The following is a 13707-nucleotide window of genomic DNA, read 5'->3' as shown; positions in this document are numbered from 1 at the left end:
AGAGATATTTAAGCCTTCTGCTGTTGTGTCTTTGCCTCCTCCTGGTGGCCAGGTGTTGTATTTCCCAACAGTAAGGAATGAAGCCGTGGACTCTCCCTATCCGGAAGGAAAGGAATTTATCTGGTAAGCATAAATTATGTTTTTATAACCATATTTAGATTTAAATGGAAATTTTCTAATAAGCTAATATTCAATTTCATATGGTTTACCCCCATTTGTTTTATAATATTTTTTCTAAAAAGTAGTGCTGTGTTGAACATTTTCTAGAGATATAAACAAAATAAAGGTGTACGATCCAAAGTGTGGTAGGAAGTATGCAGTAATACATGAGGGCGTAGTGGTTAGAGGATTAGCACAAAACTGTGTGGAGGTGTTAGACCGTGAGAACAGTAGACTCTAAGAAGGTGTTAAAATATTTTATCTATGACAGGAGTTTAGTTTTTAAAGGTTATTGTGAAATGTAATAAATTTGGTATTTTGATTAAAAATAAATCGTGGGAACAATATTGTAAGTCAGGTTTGTGTTTTTATCTGATATGACCTTACATATTTGTATTTCATTTGTACCTTAAAGGGACAGTCAACACCAGAATGTTTATTGTTTAAAAATATAGATAATACCTTTATTACCCATTCCCCAGTTTTGCACAACCAACACAGTTATAATAATACAAGTTTTACCTCTGTGATTACCTTGTATCTAAGCCTCTGCAAACTGCCCCCTTATTTCAGTTATTTTGACAGACTTGCATTTTAGCCAATCAGTGCTGACTCCTAGGTAACTTCACGTGTGTGAGCTCAATGTTATCTATATGACACACATGAACTAACGCTCTCTAGTGGTGAAAAAAATTAAAAATGCATTCAGATTACAGGCGGCCTTCAAGGTCTAAGAAATTAACATATGAACCTCCTAGGTTAAACTTTCAACTAAGAATACCAAGAGAACAAAGCAAAATTGGTGATAAAAGTAAATTGGAAAGTTGTTTAACATTACATGAAAGTTTATTTTGGACTTGACTGTCCCTTTAACTGAACATTAAACACTCTAACTTTGTGTAAAAATTGTGTTTTGTCCTACTGTCCCTAGAAAAGCCAAAAATATAAATCTGTAACCTAGGTTTTCAAAATGCTGTAAATTGCCTAAACCATCCATGTGATTTGCAGCAATTACAGGTTAAAGGATTACATATTTTTTGGGGGGGTCTGTCTTGGGAGTGTTTCACAAGCACATTTTCCATTGGGCGCATTACAGGTTTTTTTTTTCCAAAATACTTCCATTAGCAAAAATTCTTCTAATAAAAGTTATTACTGTTTTTCAGGGAAATGAGCACATACAGTATCCACTGAGGACCCATGCTTGCTCAGAGAGATTGTGGGGCATGATTCAGAAAAAATACACCATTTTAAACAAGCTTTCAATGTACTTGTATTATCAAATTGTATTTGTTTTTTGTTATCCTTTGTTGAAAAGCAGGGATGTAAGCTCGGGAGTGTGCATGTGTCTGCTGCACTAGATGGCAGCAGTTTTTCAACAGTGTGATACATTAGCAAGAGCACTAGATGGCAGCACTATTTCATGTCATGTGCTTCAGGTATGTGCACGCTACCTACATAGGTATCTCTTCAACAAAGAATAACTTTAGAACAAACAACAAAGCAAATTTGATTATATAAGTAAATTGGAAGCATTTTTAAAATTGTATTCTCTATCTGAATGATGAAAGAAAAATGTTGGATTTCATGTCCCTTTAAAGGGGAACTGAACCCAAAAAAAAATATTTTGTGATTCAGATAGAGGATGCAATTTTAAGCAACTTTCTAATTTACTCCTATTATCACATTTTCTTCATTCTCTTGCTATCTTTATTTGAAAAGCAAGAATGTAAGTTTAGATGCTGGCCCATTTTTGGTGAACAACCTGGGTTGTTCTTGCTGATTGGTGGATAAATTCACCCACCAATTGGCTGGCTCCTTAGCCTTCTTTTTCAAATAAAGATAGCAAGAGAATGAAGAAAATTTATATTAGGAGTAAATTAGAAAGTTACTTAAAATTGCATGCTCTATCTGAATCACAAAAGAAAAAATGTGGGTTCAGTGTCCCTTTAAGTTTTTGTAAGGTGAGTCTTTTTAAACAATAAAAAAGTAATAATAATAATAGATGTAAAATATAGGTGTAAGATGTTTACACACTTCGCATTTTGTGCAAACAAGTGTTGTGACAGTCGTCACACGGATCTGTATTTGCTGTGATCATCATATTTTACTTTAAGGAATCATCCGCTGTTCACACTGAATTTGTGAAGGGATTCTCTTGTTTCTAAGTGTGACAGGGTGTAGATGTGTAATGTTAAAACTCGGTGAGCACAAATGTACAGAAGATAAATATAATTTTATCTCACCATGATTCACAGATTAAAACTTGTGTTTACTAGTCCATGAAATCTATTTGTATGCCCTGCTGTTTGCATATCATCTTTCCCTGTAACTTGAGTCAGACTGTCTGAGCCATGAATACCCCTCAGGGCTTGGCTACATTTCCCGCTACTAAAATGATAGGTTTCCAAACTGTTTAAAGAGATCTTTTAACTTTTTGTTGTGAAGATTCAAAATTCTGGGTCATTTGGATCTGTAAGAAAGTTTTCACAAATTTTTGTAATGACTTCACACGTGTTTCAGCATTTTATCATTTATTATTATTTAAACTAAAAGCCTTACTTGCCTAAAGTGTATATTAGCTTTTTTTAGTTATAGAGCAGAGAGTAGAAGTGAATGAATGAAAAAAAAATTCTAATTAAAGGACCATTCAAGTAAAAAATTAACTTTCATGATACAGATAGAGCACACAATTTTAAACAACTTTCCAGTTCACTTATATTATCTAAATATGCACAATCTTTTTATATGTACACTTTCTGAAACACCTGCTCCTAAGCATCTACAAAATTCATAGAATATACAGCTATGCATTTTGTGATTGGCTGGTAGCTGTCACATGATGCAGTTGGAAATGGATTTTGCACAGTCTATTTATTATGTATTAATTCATTATCCTATTCTACTGTGTTTAGTGCTAAACTACCTTAAAAGGACAATGTACTTTAAAAAAATGTTTCCTTATTGTGTCTCAACTGATTTGCTGAGCTTGTAGAAATATCAGACGTTATCCCTCCCACCCCCCTTGGGCTGCTGCTGCTGCCTTTTGTTTCTATAGCTTTTCTATAGAGAATACTGCAGTATTCATATATTTTAGTATAGGTGGTGATTTCCAAAGGCAAAAGCAGCTATTTCAAATGACACAATAAAGGGACAGGAGCTATTTGTAAGCAATTTAATACATTCTGCGGGTAAAATAGATAATTGGAGACATGTTATAGTGGGGGAAATTAAAATAAATAAGAAAAATACAGTTTACTTTCCATTAAAAGTGGCGTTAATGGTAAAATGTAATTGCCCTTAAAATGTTTACATATATATATTGAAAAAAATAAAGCACATTTATATCACATACAGTACATATGTACAGTGGTTTGAATGGTTACCAGGTACAAGGGTCCTTTAAAGAATTATTAAAGGGACAGTCAAGTTAAAATGAAACTTTCATGATTCAGATAGGACATGCAATTTTTAACAACAAAATTTTCAATAAAAGCCTAAACGCATACAAGTCTTCTCCTGACTATCCAGTAGAAGTGTCCATTCAGCTGCATTAACACAATAAGTTAAAGTTTTAGGGCCCAATTTATCTAAAACATAGAAACAGATGTAGACGGCAGATAAGAACCACAGGCTCAAAATTTTTAAAAGTGTAAACTTATCTAGTTTGAGGATAGCCTTATGCTTTTCCCATGCATTCTTGATGTCCCCTACAGTGTTTGCCATTACCACCTCTAATGGAAGTTTATTCCAGGAATTAACTACCCTTTCTGTGAAGAAGTGCTTCCTCAAATTCGTTAGCATGACAAGAAGTATCACGCCAACTGTAGCATGGGCAGAGCAGATAGATTGATCTATATACAATCTTTATTACTAATAATGTTCTGTTTGACGCAACCCCTCCCCATTGCAGATAGGCCACCCAATTAGATTCCAGAATGCTACCGACACTCTATGGCAGCAGACTTTACTTTATACAAAGGATACCAAGAGAACTAAGCAAAATTGATAATAGAAGTAAATTGGAAAGTTGTTTAAAATTGCATTTTCTATCTGACTCATGAACGTTTCATTTTGACTTTTTTGGCCCTTTAAGTTACTATTGTTTGCTATATTTAACTCATGTCACGTTGTCAGGCTAAAAAATGTATGCATTGTACTTCTTGTTTATGTACAATCTTCTCTCTCAGGTACAAAAAAATGTCTCATATACTTATGTAGATATTTATCATCATTTTAAAATTAAACAAAAATATATATTTCTTCTATAAGGTACGACGAGTCCACGGATTCATCCTTTACTTGTGGGATATTATCCTCCTGCTAACAGGAAGTGGCAAAGAGCACCACAGCAGAGCTGTATATATAGCTCCTCCCATAGCTCCACCCCCCAGTCATTCTCTTTGCCTACTCTAAGTACTAGGAAGGGTAAAGTGAAAGAGGTGATAAAATATTAGTTTTTAATTTCTTCAAGCAAGAGTTTTTTGTTTTAAATGGTACCGGTGTGTACTTTTTACTCTCAGGCAGCAGATGGATGAAGACTTCTGCCTGGAGGCTGATGATCTTAGCATTTGTCACTAAGATCCAGAGCAGTTCCCACAGAGGCTGAGGGGTACAAGAAACTTCAGTGTGAGGAACGTTTTTCATGCTATATAGCAGTGAGGTATGTTCAGTCATTTTTTCTGGAGAGACTGTGTATTTCAGAAAGGCTGACAGTATCCCTATGAGGGTAAGGGTAAGCCGTAATCCTAAGAGCTAATAAAAGGGCATTACTAAGCTTGCATAAGGGGCTAATGAAAAAATGGTTGACACTGAGTTTTTGAATGTTTGTGGGCAAACGTTTTGCGAACTGGGAGTGCTGTTAACGTTTTTTGGGCAATAACTTTTTTTTGGCAACTTTATTGAGGGTACACTTGGCTTTTTTTTCTGTCTCAGAACCCACATGGCTAGTTTAAAACCGCTCTGGTGCAGTTCTTTGAGGCTGTAAAGACATCAAGTGAGATGGGCGGGGCCTATTTTCGCGCCTCAGATGCGCAGTTGTATTCACTTAGCAAGCAGCAAGCTCCAACTCCGGAGGGCCCTTGTGAAAGTTTTGGGCCAAATCGAAGCTGTGGCGAGGTGCTGGGGGTGTTTTTTTCCGGATTTAGGCCTTATTATCAATCCGGTTTGCACAATAAAGGGTTAAATGTTTGTTTTTCTTGTGGGGCAAACTTAACTACACAAATTGAGTCTGATATAAAAACTATTACTAGCCTGTTCAACATGTCTGACATTGAGGAAAGTCAATGTTCAATATGTTTAGAAGCCATTGTGGAACCCCCACTTAGAATGTGTCCATCAAGCACTGAAAGGTCAATAAATTGCAAAGAACATATTTTAGCTACTAAAAGTATGTTGCAGGACGATTCTCAGTCAGAAGGGAATCAGGTTATGCCATCTAATTCTCCCCAAGTGTCACAACCATTAACGCCCGCACAAGTGACGCCAAGTACTTCTAGTGCGTCTAATTCTTTCACCCTGCAAGATATGGCCGCAGTTATGAATACTACCCTCACAGAGGTTTTATCTAAGCTGCCTGGGTTGTAGGGGAAGCGCAGTAGGTCTGGTGTGAGAACAAATGCTGAGCCCTCTGACGCTTTATTAGCCATATCCGATGTGCCCTCACAATGTTCTGAGTTGGGGGTGAGGGATTTGCTGTCTGAGGGGAGAGATTTCTGATTCAGGAAAGATGTTCCCCCAGACAGACTCAGATATGACGGCTTTTAAATTTAAACTAGAACACCTCCGCTTGTTGCTCAGGGAGGTTTTAGCGACTCTGGATGATTGTGACCCTATTGTAGTTCCAGAGAAATTGTGTAAAATGCACAGATTTGTAGAGGTTCCTGCCTACACTGATGTTTTTCTGGTCCCTAAGAGGATATCGGACATTATTACTAAGGAGTGGGATAGACCAGGAATTCCGTTCGCTCCCCCTCCTACTTTTAAGAAAATGTTTCCCATATCAGACACCATGCGTGACTCGTGGCAGACGGTCCCTAAGGTGGAGGGAGCTATTTCTACCCTGGCTAAGCGTACAACTATAGCTATTGAGGACAGTTGTGCTTTCAAAGATCCTATGGATACAAAATTAGAGGGTCTGCTAAAGAAAATATTTGTTCATCAGGGTTTTCTTCTCCAACCTATAGCGTGCATTGTTCCTGTAACTACTGCAGCTGCTTTTTGGTTCGAGGCTCTGGAGGAGGCTCTTCAGGTTGAGACCCCATTAGATGATATTCTGGATAGAATTAGGGCTCTCAAGATAGCTAATTCTTTCATTACAGATGCCGCTTTTCAACTGGCTAAATTAGCAGCAAAGAATTCAGGTTTTGCCATTTTAGCGTATAGAGGGTTATGACTTAAGTCCTGGTCTGCTGATGTGTCATCAAAATCTAAGCTTTTAGCCATCCCTTTCAAAGGTAAGACCCTATTCGGGCCTGAACTGAAAGAGATCATTTCAGACATCACTGGAGGGAAAGGCTATGCCCTTCCTCAGGATAAGACAAATAAGATGAGGACCAAACAAAATAATTTACGTTCCTTTCGAAACTTCAAAGGTTGTCCCTCTACCTCTTCCCCTGCTGCAAAACAAGAGGGGAATTTTGCTCAATCCAAGTCAGTCTGGAGACCTAACCAGAATTGGAACAAGGGTAAACAGGCCAAGAAGCCCGCTGCTGCCACCAAGACAGCATGAAGGGGTAGCCCCCGATCCGGGACCGGATCTAGTAGGGGGCAGACTTTCTCTCTTTGCTCAGGCTCGGGCAAGAGACGTTCAGGACTCCTGGGCTTTAGAAATCGTAACCCAGGGGTATCTTCTAATTTCAAGGATTCTCCTCCAAGGGGGAGATTCCATCTTTCTCAATTGTCTGCAAACCAGACAAAAAGAGAGGCATTCTTACGCTGTGTAGAAGACCTATATACCATGGGAGTGATTCGTCCAGTTCCGAAAACAGAACAGGGGCAGGGGTTTTACTCCAATCTGTTTGTGGTTCCCAAAAAAGAGGGAACCTTCAGACCAATTTTAGATCTCAAGATCCTAAACAAATTCCTCAGAGTCCCATTTTTCAAGATGGAGACCATTCGGACTATTTTACCAATAATCCAGGAGGGTCAATATATGACCACCATGGACTTAAAGGATGCGTATCTACACATCCCTATCCACAAAGATCATCACCATTTCCTCAGGTTCGCATTTCTGGACAAGCATTACCAGTTTGTGGCTCTTCCCTTCGGTTTGGCCACAGCTCCCAGAATTTTCACAAAGGTGCTAGGGTCCCTTCTGGCGGTTCTAAGGCCGCGGGGCATAGCAGTGGCGCCTTATCTGGACAATATCTTAATTCAGGGGTTGACTTACCAACTAGCCAAGTCTCACACGGACATCGTGTTGGCTTTTCTAAGATCTCACGGTTGGAAGGTGAACGTAAAAAAGAGTTCACTTATCCCTCTCACCAGAGTTCCATTCCTGGGAATTCTGATAGCTTCGGTGGACATGAAAAAATTTTTTTTCAGGAAATCAAAGATTTTAACCACCTGCCGAGCTCTTCATTCCATTTCTCGGCCGTCAGTGGCTCAGTGTATGGAGGTAATCGGACTAATGGTAGTGGCAATGGACATAGTTCCGTTTGCTCGCTTGCATCTCAGACCACTGCAACTATGCATGCTCAAACAGTGGAATGGGGATTATGCGGATTTATCTCCTCAGATAAATTTGGATCAAGAGACCAGAGACTCTCTTCTTTGGTGGTTGTCACAGGATCATCTGTCCCAGGGAATGTGTTTCCGCAGGCCAGCGTGGGTCATAGTGACGACGGACGCCAGCCTATTGGGCTGGGGTGCAGTCTGGAATTCCCTGAAAGCACAGGGTTTGTGGACTCAGGAGGAGGCTCTCCTCCCGATAAATATTCTAGAACTGAGAGCGATATTCAACGCGCTTCAGGCGTGGCCTCAGCTGGCTTCGGCCAGATTCATAAGATTCCAGTCGGACAATATCACGACTGTAGCATATATCAATCATCAGGGGGAACAAAGAGTTCTCTAGCGATGATAGAGGTTACCAAAATAATTTGATGGGCAGAGACTCACTCTTGCCATCTATCAGCAATCTATATCCCAGGAGGGGAGAACTGGGAAGCGGATTTTCTAAGTCTTTTCATCCGGGGGAGTGGGAACTCCATCCGGAGGTGTTTGCACAATTGATTCAACAATGGGGCACACCAGAATTGGATCTGATGGCGTCTCATCAGAATGCCAAACTTCCTTGTTACGGGTCCAGGTCAAGGGATCCTCAGGCAGTACTGATAGATGCTCTAGCAGTACCCTGGTCGTTCAACCTGGCATATGTGTTTCCACCATTTCCTCTCCTTCCTCGTTTGATTGCCAGAATCAAACAGGAGAGAGCTTCGGTGATTTTGATAGCACCTGCGTGGCCACGCAGGACTTGGTATGCAGACCTGGTGGACATGTCATCTCTTCCACCATGGACTCTGCCACTGAGATAGGACCTTCTGATTCAAGGTCCGTTCCAGCATCCAAATCTAGTTTCTCTGCGGCTGACTGCCTGGAGATTGAACGCTTGATTTTATCCAAGCGGGGTTTCTCTGAGTCGGTCATAGATACCTTGATTCCGGCTCGAAAACCTGTCACTAGAAAAATTTATCATAAGATATGGCGTAAATATCTTTATTGGTGCGAATCCAAAGGCTACTCATGGAGTAAAATCAGGATTCCTAGGATTTTGTCCTTTCTCCAAGAAGGATTGGAGAAAGGGCTATCAGCTAGTTCCTTAAAGGGACAGATATCTGCTTTATCAATTTTACTGCACAAGCGCCTGTCAGATGTTCCAGACGTTCAGTCGTTCTGTCAGGCTTTAGTTAGAATCAAGCCTGTGTTTAAACCTGTTTCTCCGCCATGGAGTTTGAATTTAGTTCTTAAAGTTCTTCAAGGGGTTCCGTTTGAACCTATGCATTCCATAGATATTAAGCTTCTATCTTGGAAAGTTCTGTTTTTAGTTGCTATCTCTTCGGCTCGAAGAGTTTTTGAACTATCTGCATTGCAATGTGACTCGCCTTATCTTGTTTTCCATGCTGATAAGGTGGTTTTGCGTACCAAACCTGGATTCCTTCCTAAGGTTGTTACTAATAGGAATATTAATCAGGAAATTGTTGTTCCTTCTCTTTGTCCTAATCCTTCCTCTAAGAAAGAGCGTCTGTTGCACAACTTGGACGTGGTTCGTGCTTTAAAGTTTTACTTGCAAGCGACCAAAGATTTCCGTCAAGCATCTTCTTTGTTTGTTGTCTATTCTGGAAGACGTAGAGGTCAAAAGGCTACGGCTACCTCTCTTTCTTTTTGGCTGAAAAGCATCATCCGTTTGGCATACGAGACTGCTGGACAGCATCCTCCTGAAAGAATTACAGCTCACTCTACTAGAGCAGTGGCTTCCACATGGGCTTTTAAAAATTATGCTTCTGTTGAACAGATTTGTAAGGCTGCGACTTGGTCTTCGCTTCATACCTTTTCCAAATTTTCCAAATTTGATACTTTTGCTTCTTCGGAGGCTATTTTTGGGAGAAAAGTTCTTCAAGCAGTGGTGCCTTCTGTTTAACCATCTGTCTTGTCCCTCCCAGTCATCCGTGTCCTGTAGCTTTGGTATTGTATCCCACAAGTAAAGGATGAATCCGTGGACTCGTCGTACCTTATAGAAGAAAAGTAAATTTATGCTTACCTGATAAATTAATTTCTTCTATGGTACGACGAGTCCACGGCCCGCCCTGTCATTTTAAGACAGATTATATTTTTTGATTTTAAACTTCAGTCACCTCTGCACCTTTTAGTTTCTCCTTTTTCTTCCTGTACCTTCGGTCAAATGAATGGGGGGTGGATCTAAGGGAGGAGCTATATAGACAGCTCTGCTGTGGTGCTCTTTGCCACTTCCTGTTAGCAGGAGGATAATATCCCACAAGTAAAGGATGAATCCGTGGACTCGTCGTACCATAGAAGAAATTAATTTATCGGGTAAGCATAAATTTACTTTTTTTTAATACAGACAACTTAGTAAATATTTTAAAGTCACTAAATTTTTGTAGTTTATATTTTTATGTTGTTCCAAGTGCTACCACAGTAAAGCTAAAAAACAAGTCTGAAAAGGAAGATGGATAAAAGGCTTCTATGGGGCAGAGCTTGCACCTTGCTCTGTTATTCTGCCCCTTATCTTTATGGGTATAAAATTGATGGTGAATAGTAATTGCAGAGAGGGCTATCAGCTTTATTCTAAAAAACATGCAGGTTTTATTTAATCTAGCCCAGAGCCTCCATTATGGTCTACTACAGATATGGACTCCATTAAGAAATTGCATTATTTCTGCTGCTGAATCATTTGTTATCACTTCTGGATTTGAGATGCAATTATCACTTCACCTGGCTCATGACAAACCTATTTTTTCTGCTACAGATTTTACATATCCTCAAATCACCATACTACAAAGACAAAGGGCCCATTTATCAAGCTTCGGGTTGAGCTTGAGGGCCTGTGTTTCTGACGAGCCTGCAGTCTAAAGACCACTGCTGCATAACCTGTCTGCCTGCTCTGAGCAGGCGGACAGACATCGCTACAATTCAACCCGATCGAGTACGATTGAATTGAATGACACCCCCCTGCTCGTGCCTGAATCTGCAGGGGGCGGCATTGCACCTTCCAGGAGAGAGCTTCGGTGATTTTGAAAGCACCGGCGTGGCCACGCAGGACTTGGTATGTAGACCTGGTGGACATGTCATCTCTTCCACCATGGACTCTGCCACTGAGACAGGACCTTCTGATTCAAGGTCCATTCCAGCATCCAAATCTAGTTTCTCTGCGGCTGACTGCCTGGAGATTGAACGCTTGATTTTATCCAAGCGGGGTTTCTCTGAGTCGGTCATAGATACCTTGATTCAGGCTCGAAAGCCTGTCACTAGGAAAATTTATCATAAGATATGGCGTAAATATCTTTATTGGTGCGAATCCAAAGGCTACTCATGGAGTAAAATCAGGATTCCTAGGATTTTGTCCTTTCTCCAAGAAGGATTGGAGAAAGGGCTATCAGCTAGTTCCTTAAAGGGACAGATATCTGCTTTATCAATTTTACTGCACAAGCGTCTGGCAGATGTTCCAGACGTTCAGTCGTTCTGTCAGGCTTTAGTTAGAATCAAGCCTGTGTTTAAACCTGTTGCTCCGCCATGGAGTTTGAATTTGAAGTTTTTGACTTGAAGAATTTGACTTGAAGTTCTTAAAGTTCTTCAAGGGGTTCCGTTTGAACCTATGCATTCCATAGATATTAAGCTTCTATCTTGGAAAGTTCTGTTTTTAGTTGCTATCTCTTCGGCTCGAAGAGTTTCTGAACTATCTGCATTGCAATGGGACTCGCCTTATCTTGTTTTCCATGCTGATAAGGTGGTTTTGCGTACCAAACCTGGATTCCTTCCTAAGGTTGTTACTAATAGGAATATTAATCAGGAAATTGTTGTTCTTTCTCTGTGTCCTAATCCTTCCTCTAAGAAGGAGCGTCTGTTGCACAACTTGGACATGGTTTGTGCTTTAAAGTTTTACTTGCAAGCGACCAAAGATTTCCGTCAAACATCTTCTTTGTTTGTTGTCTATTCTGGAAGACGTAGAGGTCAAAAGGCTACGGCTACCTCTCTTTCTTTTTGGCTGAAAAGCATCATCCGTTTGGCATACGAGACTGCTGGACAGCAGCCTCCTGAAAGAATTACAGCTCACTCTACTAGAGCAGTGGCTTCCATATGGGCTTTTAAAAATTATGCTTCTGTTGAACAGATTTGTAAGGCTGCGACTTGGTCTTCGCTTCATACCTTTTCCAAATTTTCCAAATTTGATACTTTTGCTTCTTCGGAGGCTATTTTTGGGAGAAAAGTTCTTCAAGCAGTGGTGCCTTCTGTTTAACCATCTGTCTTGTCCCTCCCAGTCATCCGTGTCCTGTAGCTTTGGTATTGTATCCCACAAGTAAAGGATGAATCCGTGGACTCGTCGTACCTTATAGAAGAAAAAGTAAATTTATGCTTACCTGATAAATTAATTTCTTCTATGGTACGACGAGTCCACGGCCCGTCCTGTCATTTTAAGACAGATTATATTTTTTTATTTTAAACTTCAGTCACCTCTGCACCTTTTTAGTTTCTCCTTTTTCTTCCTGTACCTTCGGTCGAATGAATGGGGGGTGGATCTAAGGGAGGAGCTATATAGACAGCTCTGCTGTGGTGCTCTTTGCCACTTCCTGTTAGCAGGAGGATAATATCCCACAAGTAAAGGATGAATCCATGGACTCGTCGTACCATAGAAGAAATTAATTTATCGGGTAAGCATAAATTTACTTTTTTTTAATACAGACAACTTAGTAAATATTTTAAAGTCACTAAATTTTTGTAGTTTATATTTTTATGTTGTTCCAAGTGCTACCACAGTAAAGCTAAAAAACAAGTCTGAAAAGGAAGATGGATAAAAGGCTTCTATGGGGCAGAGCTTGCACCTTGCTCTGTTATTCTGCCCCTTATCTTTATGGGTATAAAATTGATGGTGAATAGCAATTGCAGAGAGGGCTATCAGCTTTATTCTAAAAAACATGCAGGTTTTATTTAATCTAGCCCAGAGCCTCCATTATGGTCTACTACAGATATGGACTCCATTAAGAAATTGCATTATTTCAGCTGCTGAATCCTTTGTTATCACTTCTGGATTTGAGATGCAATTATCACTTCACCTGGCTCATGACAAACCTATTTTTTCTGCTACAGATTTTACATATCCTCAAATCACCATACTACAAAGACAAAGGGCCCATTTATCAAGCTCCGGGTTGAGCTTGAGGGCCTGTGTTTCTGACGAGCCTGCAGTCTAAAGACCACTGCTGCATAACCTGTCTGCCTGCTCTGAGCAGGCGGACAGACATCGCTACAATTCAACCCGATCGAGTACGATTGGGTTGAATGACACCCCCCTGCTGGTGCGCGAATCTGCAGGGGGCGGCATTGCACCAGCAGCTCACATGAGCTGCTGGTGCAATGCTGAATACGGAGAGCGTATTACTCTCCGCATTCAGCGAGGTCTGGCGGACCTGATCCACACTGTCGGATCAGGTCCACCAGACCATTGATAAATATCCCCCAAAGTCTCTGATTTTTCTTCCCTTCCCTCCTGTGTCATACATCATTTTTTCCTTTAGATTGTTAGCTTGAGAGCCTTTCAAAACCCGCGTTCGGGCAGAGCTCCAAGCGAACTGGAACTCGTTTGGAGCGTTTTCTCCACACTTGCAAGTGAGATGCCTGGCGTTTTTTGAGCTCTCTGCTGACGTAAGTACCAGCGCTTCCAGCCTGCTGGAAAAGCTGGGACTTTTCAGAGCAAGCTCAGACGCTTGGAAACATGGCAGCCTCCACACACGTGTTGTTCGTGGAGGCTGCCATGTTTATATATATATATATATATATATATATATATATATATATATATATAAAATTATTTTTCGT

General features: G+C 40.3%; 1 protein-coding gene across 1 annotated transcript in view; it reads left to right on the top strand.

Annotated features, from left to right (window-relative positions):
• IKZF3 (IKAROS family zinc finger 3) overlaps positions 1–13707 on the top strand; it is a 147786-nt gene that overhangs the window by 132142 nt on the left and 1937 nt on the right. The gene's annotated exons all lie outside the window — the stretch shown is intronic.

This window comes from Bombina bombina, chromosome 1 (genome assembly GCF_027579735.1).
Source record: "Bombina bombina isolate aBomBom1 chromosome 1, aBomBom1.pri, whole genome shotgun sequence".
In the NCBI taxonomy this organism is placed as follows: domain Eukaryota; kingdom Metazoa; phylum Chordata; class Amphibia; order Anura; family Bombinatoridae; genus Bombina; species Bombina bombina.
Note: the sequence above shows the minus strand (reverse complement) of the source record. Positions and strands in the feature narration are given on the sequence as shown.